A 24,837-nucleotide genomic window follows, 5' to 3' on the forward strand; every position below is an offset into this window, starting at 1 on the left:
ATTTGCATCATAATGAGTTTTGTCTTTGTTTTCAGTGACTCCTCAACCAAGGTCTTAACGGCACATGGAGGCGGATCCCTGTCATGCCTCATGTGGACTGAAGATACCCAATATTTGCATTTGGCTATCTCTAGACTGGCTACGACAGCGTCTGTATTGCAGAAATAAGTTTAGTTCGTTTTTACCGGTTTATATCTTTATCGGTATTATGCAAAAGTTTGAAACCCGGAGTTCTTAAACCACAGATCTTGTTCTTATATACATATGGTTCTTGAACAAGAACATTTCATCAGGAGGTCTTTTAGGGCTGCACAAGCAGCCTTACAATGGTGAAGATTTATCTGGAGAAACCGTAGAAGCAACTAAATTTCCAATCACCGTCTCATCAGCCGTTTCGATTGAGTCATCAAGGATTTCCTTTTCACAGATCTCGGTGACTCTCGCAACAATCCGCGGTTCAGCTTTGGTGAGGTTTGTGCATGTAGAAACTTCCCGCATACGATGTTCGTCAATGTCTGCAGTTTTTAAGTCTCTTTCGGAGGAGATTTTTTCACTTCGGACTCTAACGGAGGCTTGTCCGTTTCGGAATCCTTTGGCTGATTGCTTTTGTATACCTTCATATCGCTTTGCTTAGACGACAACGTGCTTGGGTAGACTGATCCTAACTTTTTGTAGGAACGCAGAAATGCTGTTCCTTGAATCTCTTTTGTGAGAGATTACCTCCTTTTGATGTCGTTACCTTAGAAATGGTTCGACTTGCCAAAGTGTCGCCACCTGTCGACCCGTCTACAGGTAGACAAATTGGGCCTAATTTGGGCAGTTGGTCATAACTTCAGTCTATACCCGTCCACTGGGCCCTGAAATTATCAACCCAGTGGATGACTTTGAATTTCGCTGCATGGTGGCTAAGTGTACCACCACACTTGAAATTCGTAATAAGTACTTATTACTATAATCAAATTGTTCCGATATTAAAAACATGTCCGTTCACTGGACAGCAGAAGTACGAAGGCAGTTGAATGTTAGAATCGATATAACAATTCCGACTACAAACTCTCCCAGAATTCTCGGAAAAACATTCAGCAGCCTTTTTTAGTCGTCTGCACACGACATTGCAAATCGTGTATAAAGGTAAGGGCATGGCTGAATAAGGAGGTTGAATCACGATAACAAAAACAACAAATTTCAATATGTTGTTTACAATTTTAAGAAGTCAAAATCAGCTGATAAAAGAATCGTATGGCATTGGTAAAAGTGTCAATTATTTATTCTTTCAATTGTCCTGAAAAAGTAATTAAAATCCAGAGAAAAATAAAGTTCAAATTTAATTGCGTCACGTATGAGTGATTGTGAAGTGGATAATTCATCCGAGGAACGCCGATATGAGACAAATAAGACTATAATACCCACCAAAGTTAAGAATGGAAGTCAGTCAAATGGATCTTCGTCATCTATTAACAAAAACAGTTTATGATGCAGTTAAAAAACTGATGTGCGTGGTATTTTGGGTCTGGAATATGTTATCAAGATACTCAAGTCATCTTTGAACAATTCTCCAGCTATGAATGCGCGAGTTTGTTTGAGGTGCATTTGCTATGCAGTGTCATTTGGAGAGCTGCAATCATCATAAACATATGATTTTGACATCTTAAAATTTTGTCACAATAAAAAAATTATAATCATATGGGCCCATGATTTAACCTTCTTGTTCAGCCATGGGTAAGGGCTGACATTCGCTTTCTAGAGTGCGAGATCCAGGGCTAAACAGGAATACTGAAGGTCTTTTAAAAATTTAAAAGAAAAATTAAATGTCAAATTCCATAATCTAACGCGGGAAAACCGGTGGCAATGGCAAGAAACTACGACACCAACAGTAGAAGTTAAGAGTATTTACTGATCACATTTTTTGGTAAAACAGAAAACAATCTACTAAATTGGAACAGCACACATACTGCTGAAAATTTAGTAGTTTCTTGAAATTTTCTGTTAATGCGAATAAAATTATAAATTCACTCTGACCTATCTGAGTAGACAATACATTCGCATAGTTCATATTGGGCCTCTAAAAAGCATGTAATTCTATATTACGCTTCCACAGGAACACTTTCTACGAGGGCAGTTCGGAAACTTCTTAGCCTAGCACAAAAAGCGCGGTATAAAGGCCGGTATGCACCTCTAGCGAAAAATTCCATTCCCATAAGAAATGCATTGCTATTTATGCTAACGAAATTTTCGGTAGCGTTCAATTTCGTAAGCTGGTACGCACCTCTAATGAAAATAACAGGGTTGTCAAAAGCATATTTTGGCAGCAAACATTTAATTTTCTACAATCATTGTGTGCGTAAAAGTTTTAAAAGGTATGTAAATAATAAACAATTTATTTGAGGAATATTTGGAACATATATTAACAATTTTTAAAAGCGATTAGCTGGTTTAAAATTTGTGTACACAGCCCTGTTTTTTTGTTGTAGACTTAAATAAATTATTGCTACCGAAAATTTCGCTAGAGGTGCATACCGGCCTTAGGGTAGGTACTATGTTCGGTTTTCGAGTTGAAAACCACTTTATTTTCGCGATTACTTTTCCTTAAATAACCAAAATTATAAATGAAAACAAACTTATTCCTGTAAAGTCTTGCCGAAATCGAGAGGAACAAGAAACTACGCATCAATTGAGTTAATTTGTCTTCTTTATATTGAACTGTTTTAATAAAGTAACCACGAAAATTTCAACGCGAAAAGCGAACATAGTACTTACCTTTAAACAGAAAAAAGTTAAGTGTTTTGGAAACTTCCATCTCTGTTATGAACTAGGCTGTCCATTACATCTCTTTTAAAGAGAACATGTTCTCTTTTTGTGTTCGTATCTTTTTGTTCACTCTATTTTTTGGTGCCGTATTTTTATGTCCAACAGTGCTCTTTATGTACTCTATTTCAAAAAAAATCCTAGATGGATGGAATTTTATTTATTTAGTAGGAATTCGCCACAATTGTTCGCCACTAATTGTTTACTGGGTTAAATCTGTTGACAAATTAAAGGACGGAACACAATTGCGACGTTTCGACGTACTGCGTAAAAATTAGAAATATATGTAATTGAACGTACGACGTAAATACGCCAATACGTTGTCGTCGTCAATTGTGGGCGAAATCATAGGAAAATGTGTGTTTTATTTTTGACAGCGTATTTTTGAATTTATTTTGTTTATTTTTTAAGAAAATGTGATTCTTTTTGTTTTTATTGTTTTATTATATACACCTAGACCTCGCTTTGCGTCACAGATACGTTCCAAAAAAAACACGACGCAAAGTGAATTATGAGTTTCTATGGCAAACCATGCAAAGATTGGAGATAGATAACAACGCAACTTCGAAAAACTAACGGCGCAAAGTGAAAACTAGTACTAAGTCAGCAGCGACGCAAGTTCGAAACAACGCAAAACGAAACGATTCAAAGCGAGGTCTATGTGTATTTATTTCGTTGTTTCTATCATTAGACACTATTATTATTTTAATTTTAACATCACTAATAATTAATTATTTAATAAAGAATTTTTTATTGTAAACTATTTTTTTAGTTGAAATGTTTTCTTTTTTTAAAGCGAAAGTTCTCTTTTGAAAATTATCCATATGGAAACCCTATTATGAACACATGTTAATTTTTGTTTCGGTGTGGCAACTCCTTCATATAGAAACAGGTGTTCAAAAAAGACGCATCCGCAATTTTTTTACAATGGAAATGGACAAGAAATTCATAATGATATGGTGAATGTGTTAGATGAAAGTGCTCCTTCATATGCAACAGTAAAAAATTGGGTTGCTGAATTTAAACGTGGTCGTACAGGCATTGAAGATGAACCACGTAGTGGACGTCCAAAACCAGCAACAAAAACAGAAATATTAAATGATCGACGAATAAAAGTGCCTGAAATTGCTAATATCATGGGCATCTCAAATGATCGAGTCCATTTAATTTTGCATGAAGAACTACAGATGAAACAGCTTTCTGCAAGATGGGTGCCGCATTTGTTAACAGTCGATCAAAAACGCATAAGAATGGATATTTCTCAAGCTTGTTTGAATCGTTTTAAGCGAAATAAAAAATAACGTTTCATAACTGTTGATGAGACATGAATCCACCACTATACTCCAGAGACAAAAGAACAATCCAAACAATGGACTGAAGCTTGGAGGAAGTGCCCCAAAGAAGGCAAAAACAATTCAATCGGCTGGTAAGGTTATGGTAACGGTTTTTGGGACTTCAAAGGTATTTTATTGATTGACTATCTGCAAAAGGGTAAAACAATAAATTCAGAATACTATTGCAACCTTTTTGATCATTTAAAGTACAAATTCGAGAAAAACGTCCTGGCTTACAACAAAAAAATAATTTTTCATCAAGACAACGCACCAGTGCACAAGAGTGGTTTAACAATGGCTAAAATCAACGAATTAAATTACGAGTTGCTTGACCACCCACCTTTTTCTCCTGATTTAGCTCCCAGTGACTTTTACTTGTTCCCAAATCTAAAAAAATTCCTTGCTGGCAAGCGTTTTACCTCAAATGAAGATGCAATTACAGTTATAAACCACTATTTTTAAGACATTGATGAAAACTATTTTAATCAAAGGATAGAATTGCTAGAAAAGCGTTGGACTAAGTGTATTGAAGTTTCAGGAGATTATATTGAAACATAAAAATATTTTTGAAAACCTAACTATTCTCTTTCATTGATAGGCTAAGAAGTTTCCGAACCGCCCTCGTAGATAAGAAATTATCGATAACGTAATAACATAATGTGGAGCGTTACAGTCACGATTGATACGTGAGACAAATATAATCCACCAACATTTGCAGAAAATCGTACCAAACAATTTTATTTTGCAAATATTTCCGAAAGTTCAGTCAAAATTTTATTTCTATAGAAAATGTTTTTAAAATTTAATTTTATTTTTAGTCAACATTTTGTTTCTATAGAAAATTTTGTCGAAATTGCATTTCTATAGAAAATTTTGTCAAAATTTTATTTCTATATAAAAATTTGTCAAAATTTTATTTCTATAGAAAATTTTGTCAAAATTTTATTTCTATAGAAAATTTTGTCAAAATTTTATTTCTATAGAAAATTTTGTCAAAATTTTATTTCTATAGAAAATTTTGTCAAAATTTTATTTCTATAGAAAATTTCATTTATATAGAAAATTTAGTCAAAATTTTATTTTATATAGAAAATATCAAAAATTTATTTTTATTTATCTATAGAAAATTTATGAAGTATCATGAATTCTACCAACAGTGGCAGCCTTGATTACAATACTACCAGAGAGGAGGAAATGCAAGAGAACGAAACTGTGAAGCGAAACTGCGTCAGTAGGTGGCAGTCATGAAGAAAATTTCTCTAATATTATGCAGTTTTTTTGGCGTTTCTCTTAAATATCATACAGTTTGCGTCGTCGTCACCCAGTTCAGTTCTCTGCCGGCTTTACGAAGGAAAATAGGATTTAGAACCTACTTTGTAGTAACAAACGATTTTTTTATAAATATTTCATTCTATATTGTTGTTTTTGATCTCAGCTTAAAGCCATGCATTGACTAAACTACAAGTGTAGCTTAACCAATAGAGGAAAAGTATGCTTGTCAAATTTATTTGGGCAAAGCCCTATAGACTGCAAGATGGTTGGATGTACAACTGTTTCGGAATTACCACATTCCTCATCAGCATCCTCTACTTGCAGCAAGTAGAGACAATGTCTTCATAACCAATTTATAAAACAGTGCTTCTACCGCAACGTCGGTAGTACCAAAGATGCAGGCATTGTGCGACATCTACACGGTTGACATTTGTTTTCTTTGCAGAAGAGAACTTTTCATCCTCTTGTATTTCCTACTGATACTACGGTAGTCTTTGTAAGCGGATATAATACTACGTTCGCACTAGACCCGAAATCCTCGTAAAAGAGGATTTTGGCCGAAATCCTCCTAGATTTCAGTAGATTTGCAATAGGAAAATATCTGCTGGCTCCTAGAAGATTTCAACAAATCTCTTTCAATCCCATATACTGCGTTGTACATCTGTGGTTTTAGTACTAAAATGCGTTTTTGCAACCCAGCCACAATTTTCATTATAGATGAATGTGTGTGTGCGTGTGCACATACGGGTTTGTGTTGATATATTTGAGAAATTTTTAAAATTCAGTTAAATGAACTCTTGACAATAATCTTCCAGAGGAATTTTTGTTGAAATTCAGTGAAAAGCAGTGATGCCAGGAAGTCTTTTGACAATTCCCTAGGTTAGGTTAGGTTAAAGTGGCAGCCCGATTAAGATTCAGGCTCACTTAGACTATTCAGTCCATTGTGATACCACATTAACTAAAAGTACCTATTACATATGGGCACTTCTAGTTTTAACCGTTGAACCTTCTCGATTATTTTCTTCTGTTGAACCAACCAGATTGTTCCAAAAACATTAGCAGACTGCTTAAGTTAACGTTTTCCAGGTCCGCTAGTAATCTGAAGCTATATGCCCCTAAAATTTGCTTACGCCTTACACAAAATGCAGGACACTCACACAAGAGGTGTTTTATTGATTCCTTTTCCTCCGCATCATGACAGCTCATACAATAGTCATTATACTTCGCACCAATAGTTTTTGCAAAATCACCTATCAGGCAGCGACCCGTTATAGCAGATATCAGGAGTGATATCTGGCGTCTCGAGAACACTAGCATATCTAGTGTGCGGTTTAAGTTTAAATGGGGCCATATTTGCTTGGTGTCGTTACAACCCTTACAATTCTCCCATCGAACATTTGCCATCATGACAGCCTTCTCACGCAGTAAGAGCTTGCAGGTAGCCAGAGGCACACCAACAGATTCTAGTTCCCCTGGAATATGTAAGGTAGTTCCTAGCCTTGCTAGCTCATCTGCTTCGCAGTCCCCGGTATGTTCCTGTGGCCAGGCCCCATATTAGGTGAATATTGTGCTGTTCAGCCATCTCATTGAGAGATTTGCGGCAGTCGATGGCCGTTTTCGAGTTGAGGAACACAGAGTCCAAGGATTTTATTGCAGGTTGACTGTCTGAGTATATATTAATGCCAATATTGCTTGGAGCATTACTTTTCAGCCAATTCACCACTTCTCTTATTGCTTATATTTCAGCCTGAAAAATACTACAGTGATCAGGTAATCTTTTCGCTATTCGAAGTTCCAGATCTTTAGAATATACTCCGAAACCCACTTGGCCATCCAATTTGGAGCCATCAGTGTAGAAATCTATATATCTTTTATTCCCCGGGGTCCGTGTACACCACGCCTCACTGTTGGGAATTAGAGTCTCAAACTTTTTGTCGAAAAGTGGACTCGCCAAAGTGTAATCCACTACGTTAGGCACATCTGGCATTATTTTGAGGACCGAACTGTGACCGTAACTTTTTTCCGACCACAGCGATAGCTCGCGCAACCGCACAGCCGTTGTTGCAGCTGACTGTTTGGCCAAAATGTCTAAAGGCAATAGATGCAGTATGACATTAAGGGAGTTTGTTCCTGTCTTGCTGAATGCACCTGAGATACACAAGCACGCCATACGCTGAACTTTGTCTAAACTTGTCGGCTGGTGAAGTGCCAGACTACAACACCATATAGCATTATAGGTCTAACCACTGCCGTGTATAGCCAATGTACCATTTTTGGTTTTAGTCCCCACTTTTTCGATATTGCCTTTTTGCACGAGTATAAAGCTACCGTTGCTTTCCTCGCCCTTTCTTCAATATTAAGCTTAAAGTTCAGCTTCCTGTCCAAAATAACGCCAAGGTATTTTGCACACTCCCTAAAGGGAATTTCAATACCCCCTAAGGAAATGGGCCTAACCGTGGGAGTTTTGCGATCTTTGCAGTACATAACTAGTTCTGTCTTTGCAGGATTTACCCCAAGACCATTATCTTTCGCCCATTTCTCAGTCATCCGGAGGGCTCTCTGTATAATATCTCTAACTGTTGATGGGAATTTTCCCCTGACTGCTAGCGCCACATCATCTGCGTATGCCACCACTTGTATTTTTTCTTTTTCTAGGGAAACCAGAAGGTCGTTTATAGCAACATTCCAAAGAAGAGGTGATAGAACTCCTCCTTGAGGAGTGCCTCTGTTCACATACCTTTGTATGTTTGCTTGTCCTAGTGTGGCTGAAATGCGTCTCTTCCTTAGAAGTTCGTCTAACAGCCTAAGTATACCTGGATCAACATTCAGAGTTGTCAGTCCATTTAATATCGAGCTCGGATGGACGTTATTGAACGCCCCTTAGATGTCTAGAAATGCCACGATTGTGTATTCTTTGACAGATAGTGAGCTTTCAATAAAGCTGACTAGTTCATGTAATGCGGTCTCTGTAGACCTTTCGAGTATGCATGTTGTCGTTTCGAGAGCAAACTTGAATCGACGCTAGTTCTAAGATAAATATCTATCATCCTCTCCAGAGTCTTAAGTAGGAATGATGATAAGCTGATTGGTCGGAAATCCTTCGCATTCGAGTGAGAGGCTTTTCCCGCTTTAGGTATGAAAACGACTTTTGATTCTCTCCACTTTCGTGGAATATATGCTAAGTTGATACATCCTATATATATCGCCGACAACCAGGGGATAATTCTGTCAGCCACCGCTTTTAACTCCGCCGGAGTAATTCCATCAGGTCCGGGGGATTTGAATGATCCAAAGCTATTTAACGCCCATTTTATTCTAGATTCTGATACAATTTCCTCGATAGGAAACGACCGCTGAGCCACTGTGGCACCGCCAGTGCATGGTTCAACCGTCTGATTTCCGGGAAAATGTGTGTCCAATAGTACCTCCAGCGTCTCCTCACTGGACGTTGTCCAATTGCCCTCCGATGTTTTAATGAAACCTGGAGCGGAGCTCGTGGATGCTAGCACCTTAAGGTAGTCTGGAAGCCTCGGACGTATTCTCAATGCTGCTGCAGTAATCATTCCAAGAAGCCTTTCTCAGTTCTCGCTTGTATCCGTCCCAATCCACAGGAGCTCTGGTGGACTTTGCTTTGTTAAAGAGCTTCCTGCACGATTTCCTCATATTACCTAACTCCGTAGACCACCATGGTGGTCGATTTTTCCCCCTTGGCTTCCCTTTAGGGCATGCAGCTTTCAGTGAAATGTTGAAGGCCTTAGTAATCCTCTCCACTGCGTGTTCGATAACTTGCACAGTGCTCATATTTGTCTCTGGTATTTCCGGTATCATCATATTGAACGATTCCCTATACCTATTCCAGTCAGCTTTCCTAACATTTGGCGGAAATATGGTCTTGGTGGTATGAACATCAAATTTGAAACTGATGTAGCGATGATCTGAGAAGCTGTGTTCACTTAAAACATGCCACTCAGGTATCATTTCATTCAGTTCTTGCGAGGCCAAGGTGATGTCCAAAACCTCTTGCCTGTTTTTAGTGACAAAGGTTGGGGCATCTCCCTTGTTGCAAACTACCAGATTAGTACGCAAAATAAACTCTATTAGCGACTCTCCCCTTGCATTAGTATCACTACTTCCCCATATACTATGATGCGCATTCGCATCGCATCCCATAATGAGTTTCGTCTTTGTTTTCAGTGACTCCTCAACTAAGGTCTTAACGGCACATGGAGGCATTTCCCTGTCATGTCCCATATAGACCGAAGATACCCAATATTTGCATTTGGCTATTTCTGAATTGGCAACGACAGTGTCTGCATTACACATTGAAGGAAGCAGAAACAAGTTAAGCTCGTTTTTAAATTTCCCTACGCCCAAAATTTGTTTCCCTACATTTTTCCCTACGGTACTAAATTCAAACAAATTTGGCAAGAAAATGACAAATATTTTATATTGAATTCAATTTCTTTAAAATTAATAGTCCGGGATTATATCCTTCAATAAAGGGACCAAATGTTCAATAATATGAATATTGACATTTTTATTCGGATTTCGAACATTGCAACATCATTGCTCATTTTAACACTACCAACATTTTTCTTGTGGACTTTAATGGCCGCGTGTTTCTTCAGGTCTGATTTCTATAATTTACGAACTTTCCACAAGCAATGCATTGGTATTTAAAATCGTCTTTTTCGACCGTCTCTAGCCAACGCTTTAATTCAACAATGAACCAATTTGGTCAAAATTATAAATTTTGTTGGAATGGTTTTATTTTCTTCAGTAGACATTTTTCTAAAACATTAAAAACTGTTGTGAATGTAACAGTTGTAAAACAGTTTTTGAAGATATTTCGGAATAAAAATCCTACATTTACTATTTTTATGTTAGCCTGACACCAATGCAGGCCGGCTTAATGTCCAAGTCATTTAAACTAAATATTATTACAATATTTATTCGAGCTTATTGGACAAGTTCTTTTCAGTAATAGTACTAATACCCTTAATCTTCTTGTTCAATAGGCTCGAATAAGTATTGTAATAATATTTAATCCTACCTTTATGTACACGAATCCGCGTATGCACTGCAAGTGATCTTTGTATTAGAAAATATTGGGAGACACCAAGTTGACGAAGCCATCACCTGTTTATGAACCTTAATGGAAGAGTTCCTGCAAATGAAATCTATTTACGCATTTGTAGTTAAATACCAATGCAAAAGACCTTTTAACGTTACCTCTGAACTTTTCTATCTGGAATATTAAGGAAAAGTACTCTTCTTGTTGCAAAATGTATTAAACTCTTTAAATTGGAAAAATTCCCTACATTTGTAGAAAAAATGTAAAATCTGTCCTTTTTTCCCTACAGATGTAATTTTAGGAAAAAATCCCTACAAAAAAGGATTTTTCTCTACGCATGGCATCACTGGTGAAAAGTACTTTTTCGCTCAAAAAAAAACCTTTTTTGTACTTTCTTAAAAATTGTATTTTCCATCCCTGCCCTAAATGCAACGAACAAAAAACATGTGGTTTTCAATACAATTTTGTGCAACGTAGTTCGTGGTCAATTGGAAGAAATAAAAAAATAGGAAATTTAAAACAAATAACTCCAAATAGCTTATAATAATTGGTAAGCCAAATTAAAAAGTGAACTAAAACTATAAGAAAATCACTAAATTCATATCTCTGTGCAGAAAACTAAAATCTTTGGATGCTACATTCTTGGAAACATTAAGAAGCTGACCGAGGAAGAAATGGTGGTGGCAGAAAATTTATGTTTTTCTATATCAACAACGGATGAAAATGTGCATTACATCGTCTGTTTAATTTATTTTGTGAATTCATATTGCTGCAAATTTATTCGATATCTCAGGCCAGCACTTTCCACTGATAGTACTTACTTCAAATTGGTCTTTATAACAATTTTATGGAGGAAATCGAACTTTGTGGTTTTCAATACATCTTTGTGCCGCGAATTTCGTGGTCAGTTTGAAGAATTACAAAAATATGGACATTGAAATTGAAATTATTCCCTTAGTTTATAATTGGTAAGTCAAAATGAAATGAAAATTTAAGGAAGTCACCAAATTCATATTTATTTGCAGAAAAATTGTATCTTTCGATGACACATTTTTGGAAGCATTCAGAAACTGATCAATAAAAAATAGTGACTTATCGACAAGGGAATGTTTCCCGAAATATTTCAAAGTGCACTCAATGGAATTGGTGTAAACTTAATATTTCCACATCTAATAATTATGGATTAAACGTGCATCAGCTTAATTTGTTACTTTGTGAAAATAATTGCAATTGCAGAAAATAAATTCTAATACGCAGGCCGGCATGGTTCCTAAATTGCCCACATAGTAATGATTGTTGTGACACCAACATTCTGCAGGAAATCGAATTATCGATGTTAAAATGGCCTTGTAGGCTTTGGGTATTATATGAAATAAATAAAATAAAAATAAAAATGTATTTATATTAGGGCTGTCACCCGGGATAAATCTCGTCCCGAAATCCCGCGATTTTCGGAACGGAATTAATCCCAAATCCCGGAATTTTTTATTTTCAATCCAGCGATTTTTAGGGATCCCGCAAAACTAAGCGGCCCTTAGATTTCATATCCGACAAATTGAGTTAATAAACATTTATGGTACACCTCGAGTAAGTATTTATTATACATGAGGTATACTATAAAAAGCACAATTTCATAAAAAAAAATCTAACAGCCTGTTTCTGTATGTCGAACGAGCTCTATCGATCGACTGAAATGCAAAGAAGCAGCTGATTTTTGGTTATAAATTCAGCTGTTTGTTTCCACTTCAGTCGATCGATAGAGCTCGTTCGACATACAGAAACAGGCTGCAAGTAAACAATCAGGTCCTCAAGCAATGATAAGGTCCGTCAATATGACAAGATCGCGTTTATCTGATAAAAATTTTAATGCCTTTTTTAAAAAATTAATTAAAACCATATAGTACAAAAAGATTAACACGAAAATATAGAGTATCTAATCAAAATCCTTAAAATGTTTTACCGAATAAGATAGCGATATTAAAATGCCTTTTTTGTCATAATTTGTAGTATTTTTTGTCATAATTATTTGAAATTTCTTTTTAATTTACTCTTATGTTATTTTGTTAATAAAATTGAATTAAACTAAATTGGTTTAATGTACAACAATTTTTGGCGCTGTTATTTTTATTGTTATTATACTTAAACTATTTAAAAATCCCGAAAATTTCGGGATCCCGGAAAATCAAGGGATTCTATATTTTTAAATCCCGAATCCCTGAATTTATAAAAATCCATCCCGAATGACAGCTCTAATTGAAATGTATGAGATATGTATGTATGTATAATGCGATAATTACTTTTTATTGTTATTGTAGTGTATAATAGCTTTCGCTTATATTTTAAATTGTTATCAATTTTTATCGAAAATTAATGAGAATAATGAATGAAATGTATAAAATCCCTAAAATTTTGGTATTGACTTTCAGTTGGAAGTGGGGTTAGCTTTTGTTCAAATTTTGGTTGACGAATATTTCCAACACCGTTAATTTTTAGTTTGTCTCACATGGAATCTATGAATGCAATACGTTTTACGTTGTTGAAATAAGTTTTAACAATCTCTATTTGTTTCACTTTTAGTAATTACGAAGTTCCATTAGCAATTTACCACAAACTTATTTTCAGCAGCGATGTTTGTCTAAAACCCTTGGGAGACACGTTTGCTAATTAGGAAGAGGAAAAGGTTTGCTGTTTCAATTAAAAGATGATTGTTGAAACAACTATATTGACTGCTTTCCAAAAACTGTTGTTTTTTACTGTTAATAATATTTTTTTCAGTATAGTAATATGTATACATACACAGTCTTACACAAGTTTACATACGGTTTAAGAAATTGTATTTTCTTTAATTAATAAAATATAATAAAATATGCATATATATGCTTTAGATTTTGTAAATTAATTTGAAAAACAAAGTGTCTGTCAGTTTTCAAGAAGATTTTTTTAGTCCGGATTATAAACAACAACAAGAAACCTGTTTAGTTATAAGGTAAAAACCTCAAGGGTATGTAAACTTATGTGAGACTGTGTACATATATAGTATTTAGGAAAATATCTGAAAATATCACTTTATTCTACTTTGAAAATCAACTAAGTTTTGACCCAAACTTTTTGGAACGCCCAATGGCCGAATTTCAAACCTTTGGCAACAAAAGTTAGCTATGTGTGCGTGAGTTGAAATCCAACTCACGCGTACTGTATGTAATTCCTCCTAAAGCGCAATTATTTTTACTATATCTTGCTTGTATATTGTAACTCTTACTGTAGAAAGAAATTTGTCTATAATTTGTTTGTGTTTTTAAAGAATAGTTTACGAAAAACTTTCAACGTTCCGTTACATTTGTTTATTTACGGTTGTCGTTTGGTACTTATCATCCAAGGATCTTATTGAGTTTCCCCCATTTGTTTTTAATTTCCACAGAGAAACTGGAACACCATGCTTATATATATTCACAAAACATGTCAAGATCTATATCAGCGTACAACAATGAATTTGTATCTCTCGAATAAAGAGATTTCAAGTTAGAGATTTTCATTAAGAGATACAGTTGTTTACTTTCACTTTTGCCAAATGTTTTCTCATGAACGTAGCCATCATTTTGAAAAGTCATTCACAGTATCTTAGACATAAAAATTTTCGTACTCATTTACTGTCCAAGTAACAACAATGTTGGTGATTTTCTAAAGAAATCTACTTGGATAATATTCATATTTTTACAAAAGATATTTGGTTTCGCATTATTCTTTAACACTAAAATACGTAACACGAACGGAAATTTTGTGTATATTTAATAAAATTGTTAACAAAATAGTCGCGTTATTTTTTCCAGCTTTATACTTGGAGGTCAATTGTGCGGTCTAAAACAATTCTTGTATATGGCTACTACGGCCATAATCTATGTGTATGAGGTGGTCATTTAAATTTTGTTTAAGAATATAATTGTAGTAGTACGTTTAAAGAAAATTAAAACTATTACTAGTTTGAGACACTATCTGTATTCCCTTACACTTTGATACCGGGACTTAAATACACTAATTATAAAAAAATGTAATGCTTTGCAATATTATTCAAAATCTAATTCACTGTTACTGTTAAACACATTTTTATACAGGGTTATTGCTGAAAGGGTTCTTACATCAAAGATGGGTACAACCTATTTGTATATACACGCATTAACATGAACCATTTAATTGTTATTTCTCCACTATTTCGACAAACACTTATCGTTTTTATTGATTTACGTATATGTAAATTAGTTCAATGTATATGTATATTTTTATATTCATTAATAAATCCGTAATATTTGACTCCGTATCCCGTATTCTCTTCGGCGTTTACCATATTTTTATATCTGTTGAGAAATAACATATTTTCGTATATATATGTATATACATACACATATTGAATTGAATATGCTTCTGTTGAGCTTTAAGCTCTTTGGCTATGGTAGGATTTGCATGCAAAGCTTTTAGTTACCAACTGTGTGTCAATTGATATCTTTTTGCAGAGGTGTAGTATGACATAACCTAATAAACACAAGGACGAGTATTTTTTCAAATTCAACACCATTTCAATTTTCAACATTCTTCTACACCCAGAAAACAAATTCGTTGCCTCAACCGAATTATTTGCCAACCGAAAGCAGGTGGTTCCATCAACTATCAATGATATCTGTCAGCACAACTAACATTTGGCAATTGTAATTACATGATAGTATGTTGGATCAACTTTGCATTGGTTGTCGCAATTTCATATTAATTGTTTTGTTTGTTGGTGCAACCGCCCTCGATTTTCTTTACAATTATTCTAACCAAATTCCAATATCAAATGAAACGGCAGATTTTATTAATTTATTACAAGATTTACAATCATAATAAACTATGAAAATAAATACAAAAGGGGCTAACAACAAAGGCTTTTGATCTACATATATGTGAGATCAATTTACATTACAATTTACAATTTTTATAGGTAATGTTTGTATACCAATGACAGATGGTTATTAGGTTGCAATTATGTGGTCAAACTACAGAACCTAATTCAATATATACTTGCCACAAATTTCTTCCTTAAGCCTCTAGATATAAATACAGATCGACTTAGACTCTTCCTGTATTCTTAATACAATAAAAAAAGCTCGCTTGCCGTAAAAAGTATTTGTGTTTGTTGGTGTATGAATGCAATTTTTATGGAAACTTTTGTAATATTCCTTTTTTATAATCGGTGCGCTACTTACCTGAAGGCAACTTCTTTTCTATGGGATAAACTTTATTCAATGTATTGCGGACTATTATCAAGTAAATGCTGTTCCCCGTTTTGCAAATTTTGTAGCGTCATACCATTTACCATGTCGATGTTGATATAAGGGCTGTTTGCTTTTAGCACTGGATATGCTAAGCCGTTAAGGACTAAAATAAAACAGAGTACTCGTTTATCCAGGACATCTCCAAAAAAAAGCAACACTGTCATCAGCTGTTTAAAAACAATCACAGAAAAGAAGTGAAATCTTGCATTTTTAATGTATGAAATGCTTCAATTAGTAATAAATAGTTACTGCTGCGATTATTTATGACACTGTATCACTTTGAATTTCATATTTTTCGATAAAATAGTCACAATAAATTGCTATTGTGAATCGAAGAAGCGTCACTTTATCCAAATACAATCTGGCAACATCGGCGCGACTTGCACTGATGAGATGTTCTGGATAGAATACCAGTGCAACGATGTTCTGGATAGCCCATACAAATGTTGCATCCAGTGCAAAAAGAAAACAGCCCTATAAATATTTATTTGTTGCAACAACTACCTTACGCCCGTCCTATAATTGAACTAAAGGCCGGTATGCACCTCTAGCGAAAAATTTCATTCCCATAAGAAATGCATTACTATTTATGCTAACGAAATTTTCGGTAGCGTTCAATTTCGTAAGCTGGTACGCACCTCTAATGAAAATAACTGGGTTGTCAAAAGCATATTTTGGCAGCAAACATTTAATTTATTACAATCATTGTGTGCGTAAAAGTTTATAGTTATTTAGGTTGTATGAATTAAAACACGAACTGTTTAACTTAAATAACTATTAAAATTCTTTTATTTAAAAAAAAACATATAAAAATTCAGTTTAATTTAGAAATACGATTTAGCCACAGATGTGGTGGTGAAGACTTCACGAGGAACTAACTTTTGTTTTCTTCTTTGTTGTCGTTTTTCCGCAATGCCAGACTTTTGACAATCTGTCATTGACTCGGCTGGAGTTGCCACAACCACTCCCCCTTCAATGACACAGATATCTTCTTCTTTGAAGGTGGAGTTGAGTTTTTGATTGAAGATTCTGATGTTTGTTGACTAATATTCAATGTTGTATCTCCTAGTCGTGTTGATGTCATAGGATTTCTGTTAGATGTTGAGTTTAAATTTGAATCCATTAGATCGAAAACTGGTTTGAGACGATCGACTGAAATGTTGACTTCCTTATCTTTGATTCGAATTGTAAATAATCGATCCGTTATTCTGTTGATAACTTGAAAAGGTCCGGTGTATGGCGGTTGTAGTGGTTCTCGAACTGCATCGTTTCTTAAAAATACATGTGTACAAGTATCGATGTCTTTAAGCTTGAACATTTATGCTTTCACATGATGGGAAGTTGGAGTTGGACGAAGAATTCTAAAATGTTTCTGAAGTTTTTGAAGAAATTCTGAAGAATCAATTGGTTGATTATTGTCTTCGTAGAATTCATTTGGTAGTCGTAACTGGCCACCATATAGAAAATCTGCAGGTGAAGCTCGTAGGTCCTCTTTAAATGCAGTTCGAAGTCCAAGAAGAACCGTAGGTAATATGTCAACCCAAGAGACGGTAGGATGACACATTAGCGCTGCCTTGAAAGTCCGATGCCACCGTTCAACCATACCGTTGGACTGTGGATGGTAGGCTGTTGTACGGGCGCGCTTAGCTCCAGTGAATGCAGCTAAAGATTTGAAAAGAATAGACTCAAAATGGGTGCCCTGGTCCGTCGTAATTGTCTTTGGGCAACCAAATCTAGATACCCAAGTCGACCAAAATGCGTCTGCTACAGTCTGAGCGGACATATTCTTTAATGGTACAGCCTCCGGCCACCGCGAAAAACGGTCAATCATTGTAAGACAATATCTGTAGTCTTGTACAAGTGGCATTATAACTATGTCTAAATGTACATGATCAAAACGGCTATCTGGAACGTCGATTTTATTTGGAGTCAACCGATTATGTCTTGTGATTTTTGCCTTTTGACAATGCAGACAACGCCGACATAGGTTCATGATGTCTTTTTTCATTCCCGGCCATATGTATCTTGTGCGGATTTGATGAAGTGTCGATCTACCGCTAGGATGAGAAAGTCCATGTACAGAGTTGAAAATTCGTTGTCGCAGTGTATTTGGAATGTAAGGTCGAACATGACCGGTTGATATGTCGCAGTAAATCGATGTCTGGCCAAAGTGGATAATTTGAAGTTTCAAAGAATTGGTTCCGTCAAGAATAGACTTCAATTCTTCATCAGATTCTTGATTTGTTTGAATGTCATCATTGGTTATATTAGAAGGCATTGAAATTTCATTTAGTCTTGAAAATGCATCCGCTACTGTGTTTTCAGGTCCAGATAGATATATTATGTCAGTAGTAAACTGAGCAATAAAATCAAAATTTCTAAGTTGTCTACACGCTCACAAAAAATCGCTTCTGTAACATATACTCCCAAACATATTTTGCTTCAAGCATATACATTTTTGGGTATTGCCCAAACATTTATATGTTTGATCTCTTCCAATATATAATTTGAAAGCATATTAGTCTAAACAATATATGTTTGGGTAGTCTAAGTTTCAAACATTTTGTATTTTTGCATCCAAATTCAATAATGTTGTCTTCCAAAAAACAATATGTTATTATGTGAACATATAATATGTTTGGAAGCATTTTGCACCCAAAAATATTATATGCTTAAAAAAATTCTCCCAAACAATATTGTGCTCAAAATTTTAGTTATTTATTTATATATTTACAATCATGACGAATTATGAAAATAAACAGGTAATATAGGTGCTAACAACATAGGTTTTCGACCTGAATGCTCAAAATTTTGTTTCTGCCCAATTGTATATTCCCCCACATCTTTCTCACTTCCACGAGATTTTTTAGTTCTTAGCACCTTTTTCTGTAATACAAACATTGTAGAAGAAATTGTTCAATTGTATGATTTTTTTATTTTAATTTTACCTTTTGCCGGACGGGGATTCGAACAGCGGACCACACAGTTTGTAAGGATCAAAGAAGTAGCTGATCAATTGCCCAAGGAAAAATAAAATGTTAATTTTGTAATAACAAGCAACAACCACCAACTTAATTCAATATCGCTCCCTGTGAAATAGCGCTCCAAGCTACTAAACACATATATGTTTATAGGCTATTTCTAAATTAATATATGTTTGCATCCAAACATTTTATATTTACAAACATTTTATGTCCCAAACATAATATGTTCTAACATATTAACATATATGTCCCAAACATGTTATGCTAGTTTATGAACATTATATGCTTGCACTCAAAAATATTGTGTTTAAAAATTTGTGTTCCAAACATATAATGTTTATAGCCAAACATATGAAAAACAGCCTTTTTCATCCGTGTAGGCGATGCTTTTTCAGGTCGTTGCGAAAATGCATAAACGAGAGGTTTATGGTCTGTCTTGATAACGAAATGTCGAGCCTCAAGCATATGTCGAAAATATTTTACAGATTTGTATATAGCAAGTAATTCTCGATCATATGTACTATATGCTCTTTCAGATTTTGACAACTTACATGAATAAAATCCTAATGGTCTCCACTCGCCATTGAAGTTTTGTTCCAATACCGCGCCGATTGCTGTGTCTGATGCATCCGTTACCAATGCTAGTTCTAGGTCTGGAGCTGGATGTGCTAGCATAGTGGCTTCACAAAGGCTTTGTTTGCACGTCTCAAAAGCATTTTCTGCGGCAGATGTCCATGGAACTTTTCGCTTGTCGCTTTTCTTGGAGTTTCCAACCAATTCGTTCAAAGGAGCTTGTTGTTGTGCTGCGTGAGGTATACAACGTCTATAATAATTAATGACACCAATGAATCGTCGGAGTTCACAAATTGTTTCCGGTTTTTTATAGTTTTTAACTGCTTCAATTCGATCTGAAGGTGGACAACAACCATTTGCGTTAATTGTATATCCAAGAAATCTTACTTCTGGAACACCAAAATGACACTTGCTGACGTTGATGGTGAGTCCGTGTTGTCGTAAGGTTTCAAAAACAATTCGTAGATGTTTCTGATGTTGTTCTTGTGAATCAGACATGATGATAATGTCATCGATGTAGCAAAAAACGAAGTCAAGTCCTCTGAAAACGTTGTCCATGAAGCGTTGGAAGGTCTGAGTGGCATTTCTTAAACCGAAAGGCATATAAAGAAATTCCAGAAGTCCAAACTGTGTACAAACGGCGGTTTTTGCGACGTCATCTTCAGCCATTGGTATTTGATAGTAGGCTCTTGTGAGATCAAGGGTTGTAAAAATTGACTTACCATAAACATTTTCAGCAAAATCGTGAATATGTGCAATGGGGTAGCGATCTGGAACTGTTTGTGAATTTAATTTACGATAGTCAGCACAGACACGCCAACCACCAGTTTTCTTTGCAACCATATGGATGGGACTGGCCCAAGCGCTCTTTGACGGACGGCAAAAACCCTGTTCGATGAGAAAATCCATTTCGGCTTTAGCTGATTTTAGTTTATCACCCGATAATTTGGTTTTGTTGTCGATAAGACGTTTTTGTTTGAGATCAATAAGTATATCAAAATTGACTAGAAAATCAGCACCGATTATTGGTGTGTGTACTTCAGCAATCACAAACAACCATTTGAATTCTCGGCGAAGTCCAAGGTCAAGTTTCAAAACACAATCACCAAAAGTCCTAATAACACTTTGATTTGCCGCCAAAAGAGTTAACTTGGAAGGGTTGAGTTTATGTTTGATCATAGACGGGGGTATAACTGATACCGCCGATCCAGAGTCAATAAGAAATTGTGAACTTGTTGATTTGTCGTAAATATGTAGACGATTTTCAAATGTGTTGTTGATTTTGCTGCTGCCGCCAACCGAATTGACTGACGACAGCTCATCTAGTTTTCCGTCTGATATCTTGAACAATCAGGTTTGCAATTTCTAGCATTGTCACCAAATTTGCGATGAAAATAGCACAGATTTTGTTGGTTGGTATTTTGGGCACTTTGAGATCGATTTCTCGATTTGGAACGATGTCGTGAGTTTCTGCCAAGTGTTTGTTGGATTTTGTCAACCTTTATCGAGAGTTCCTTTACAGCTTGACACATGTCACTGAAAGACATTCGTTGCGAAACTGTTCTTTGACAAGGTCACCACTATAATTATTTAGGTTGTATGAATTAAAACACGAACTATTTAACTTAAATAACTATTAAAATTCTTTTATTTAATAAAAACATATAAAAATTCAGTTTAATTTAGAAATACGATTTAGCCACAGATGTGGTGGTGAAGACTTCACGAGGAACTAACTTTTGTTTTCTTCTTTGTTGTCGTTTTTCCGCAATGCCAGACTTTTGACAATCTGTCATTGACTCGGCTGGAGTTGCCACAAGTTTTAAAAGGTCTGTAAATAATTTATTTGAGGAATATTTGGAACATATATTAAAAATTTTTAAAAGCGATTAGCTGGTGCTGATTTTGTGTACACAGCCCTGTTTCTTTGTTGTAGACTTAAATAAATTTTCGGTAGCGAAAATTTCGTTAGCATAAATAGCAATGCATTTCTTATGGGAATGAAATTTTTCGCTAGAGGTGCATACCGGCCTTAAGATTCTATTAGTATACTCAACTTTTGGTTGTACCAACCATTTGTTGATTCTCATGATGTAGGTCTCACTATGCTGGTTGTTAGCTCAACAATTTTATGCAGCATAAAACCAAACTTATCTGCATTGGTTATTGTAACCAATTGAATGGTTATGGGAATTTCGTTTTGATCCTGTGAACTTTTTTATGGTCGTGTTGAATGTATAATGGGGAAAATAATCAAAACATTGTTCTTGTAACAAAAAATAAGTTACTGACATTATTTCCTCATTGTAATTATCGAATTGCAACCAACCATTTCTCTGGGTGTAATTGACTGCCATACGGTTCGTACGTCCAGAATTAATATTTTTTTGACGAATTATTTGTCTCGAAATCAATGGCAGGCTGTAAGTTTTTGTAAAAGGTGAGTATTAAGTTCGAGTTTAGCCGCTAAAATTGCCATTTTTTCACGATTACTTTTCTTTAATAATACTTTTTAAGGAATACAAACTTTGTGAAAACTTGCTCTGGGCTATTCCCCATCAAGTTATAATAAAATGTGCAACAAATATGTATAATTTTATGCCTTTTCTTACTGATTTAGTTTTCACTTTAGTGAAAAAACTCGAACTTAATACCCACCTAAAGGCATTAAAGAAGACAGAGAAAAAACTTAATAACACTAAATAAGTGCAAAAATATATATAAAGACGATTACATAGTTTATAAATGTTGCCAAATTACGGATGGAAAGATGTTAAATCATTGATTGTGTAACCATTTGTTCTATGAAATTGATTAAATAGCGAAATAGCTATATTTTCGGCCCGGAAACCGAACATAGTACTCACCTTAAAGCCTAGTACTAAGATCATATTTGCGAAAAATGTTTTCCAACATCAATTATTCCGCAACAAAATTGTGTGTCTAACTAGCTGTAAGTAAAATAAAATTGCTAATACGACATGAAAAGCGTCACTTTTCAATTTAGTGTTATTATATTGGCATTACACTAAAAATGTCCGTGAGTGAAAATACATAGTAAAGGCCGGTATGCACCTCTTGCGAAATTTTCGGTAGCAAAAATTTATTTAAGTCTACGACAGTAGTGTAGAAAAACATAAAGCATACAAATTTTAAAACAGCTAATCGCTTTGAAAACTGTTTATATTTGTTCCAAATATTCCTCAAATAAATTGTTGATTATTTACAGACCTCTTAAAACTTTTATAGCTCATTCACATTATACTACCTTCGCACTAGGCACGAAATCTCGCTATTTGCAACTCAAATCTCTTTACAAATCTCAAGTGTTCGGGCTGGCAAAATAACGAGATTTCGTTGATTTGAGGATTTAACGGCTGTTTGTAAGTACACTGTTAGAAAAATATGTTTTTCATATGTTTCGATATAAATAAAATGTGTTTCGGGCACAATTTTTAAACACCATATATTTAAGTGCAAACATGTAATGTTCTCAAACTAACACTAAATGTTTTGAACACATATGTTAATATGTTAGAATATATTATGTTTGGGGCATGCATGTTTCATAAAAATTATATGTGTGAATGTAAACATATATACATTTACAAATTTCGAGTAAACATATATATGTTGTGATATTTTATTCAGAGAGCGACAGAGAGAGAGAGAGTATAGAGAAAGAAATAGAGATAAAAACCGGGAGGGTCGACGAAAGATATCAAATTAACACAGCGAGAGAATCAAAAGAGAGCAATTTCTGTGAAACCGCTTATATGTTGTTTCGGAAACTGCTTTATGATAAGGCCAAAAATTGTATATGCTTAAGTCTAAATATTATTTAATTTAAGCCTAATTATTATTTAATTTGTGTATATTATAAAATTATTTATGTATGTTTATACTCGACCCCACGTTCTTCCTTTGTTAGAGTTTTTGAATTCCTTCCAAAATTTCAAACTTTTATACCAAAACGAGTTTTTTATTACAAAATTGTTATTTTTGCAATAAAAAAATAATATCTTAGCCAAAAGCTCAGTCCATTTCGTTTATATCAAGCACTGTTTCTGACTGTAAATCTTTAATAACCCACATTTCGAAGTTTCATTATAAAAATTGAATATAGTATAAATATAAATGTGTAAATTAAAAAAAAAAATGGTGTTTGGTCGGAGCAGGGATTGAACCCACGACCCTTTGCATGTACGGCAGACATGCTAACCACTGCTCCACGTTGCCAACACATGTATGTTTCTGTTAAATAATGTTATGTTTGCATGGGCTCGTGGGCGCTGCAAACTATGCTATATAAATGTAACTTATAACGATAATTGTCTACTGGTGACTATAACAGCTACGTAGTTCAGTGGTAGTGTGTTGGCTTACAAACTGTATGGTCCTCGGTTCGATTCTCCGTCCAGGCGAAAGGTAAAATTTAAAAAATTATAAAAGTTAATAATTTCTTCAACATTATTTGTATTACAGAAAAAGGTGCCAAGAACTAAAAAATTTCGTGGAAGTGAAAATTATGTTAGGGAATGAGCACAATCTTCTTTGGGGAAAATTCTTCCAAGCATATAATATTTTTGGGCTCAAAATGCTTCCAAACATATTATATGTTCACATAAAACAAACATATTAATGTTTCGGCAGTATCCAATAATAAAGGGTGATTTGTTAAGAGCTTGATAACTTTTTTTTTTTTTAAAAACGCATAAAATTTGCAAAATCTCATCGGTTCTTTATTTGAAACGTTAGATTGGTCCATGACATTTACTTTTTGAAGATAATTTCATTTAAATGTTGACCGCGGCTGCGTCTTAGGTGGTCCATTCGGAAAGTCCAATTTTGGGCAACTTTTTCGAGCATTTCGGCCGGAATAGCCCGAATTTCTTCGGAAATGTTGTCTTCCAAAGCTGGAATAGTTGCTGGCTTATTTCTGTAGACTTTAGACTTGACGTAGCCCCACAAAAAATAGTCTAAAGGCGTCAAATCGCATGATCTTGGTGGCCAACTTACCGGTCCATTTCTTGAGATGAATTGTTCTCCGAAGTTTTCCCTCAAAATGGCCATAGAATCGCGAGCTGTGTGGCATGTAGCGCCATCTTGTTGAAACCACATGTCAACCAAGTTCAGTTCTTCCATTTTTGGCAACAAAAAGTTTGTTAGCATCGAACGATAGCGATCGCCATTCACCGTAACGTTGCGTCCAACAGCATCTTTGAAAAAATACGGTCCAATGATTCCACCAGCGTACAAACCACACCAAACAGTGCATTTTTCGTGATGCATGGGCAGTTCTTGAACGGCTTCTGGTTGCTCTTCACTCCAAATGCGGCAATTTTGCTTATTTACGTAGCCATTCAACCAGAAATGAGCCTCATCGCTGAACAAAATTTGTCGATAAAAAAGCGGATTTTCTGCCAACTTTTCTAGGGCCCATTCACTGAAAATTCGACGTTGTGGCTCGTTAGTAAGTCTATTCATGATGA

General features: G+C 35.0%; 1 protein-coding gene and 2 long non-coding RNA genes across 3 annotated transcripts in view; 2 read left to right on the plus strand and 1 right to left on the minus strand.

The window, feature by feature from the left end:
* LOC142225759 (NACHT domain- and WD repeat-containing protein 1) overlaps positions 1 to 14,929 on the minus strand; it is a 245,633-nt gene extending 230,704 nt beyond the window's left edge. The window contains exon 1 of the mRNA XM_075295581.1: positions 14,619 to 14,929. The gene's annotated coding sequence lies outside the window, so the exon portion shown is untranslated. The remainder of the gene's footprint in view (positions 1 to 14,618) is intronic.
* LOC142225762 (uncharacterized) overlaps positions 2,347 to 24,837 on the plus strand; it is a 37,038-nt gene continuing 14,547 nt past the window's right edge. Inside the window, exon 1 of the long non-coding RNA XR_012719408.1 lies at positions 2,347 to 2,527. This is a non-coding gene — a long non-coding RNA (uncharacterized LOC142225762). The remainder of the gene's footprint in view (positions 2,528 to 24,837) is intronic.
* Positions 6,144 to 11,883, plus strand: LOC142225757 (uncharacterized). Its single transcript, XR_012719405.1, has 4 exons — positions 6,144 to 6,158; positions 10,775 to 11,035; positions 11,100 to 11,453; positions 11,511 to 11,883. It is a non-coding gene; the product is annotated as an uncharacterized LOC142225757 (long non-coding RNA).

Source organism: Haematobia irritans, chromosome 2 (genome assembly GCF_050003625.1).
Source record: "Haematobia irritans isolate KBUSLIRL chromosome 2, ASM5000362v1, whole genome shotgun sequence".
Lineage (NCBI taxonomy): Eukaryota > Metazoa > Arthropoda > Insecta > Diptera > Muscidae > Haematobia > Haematobia irritans.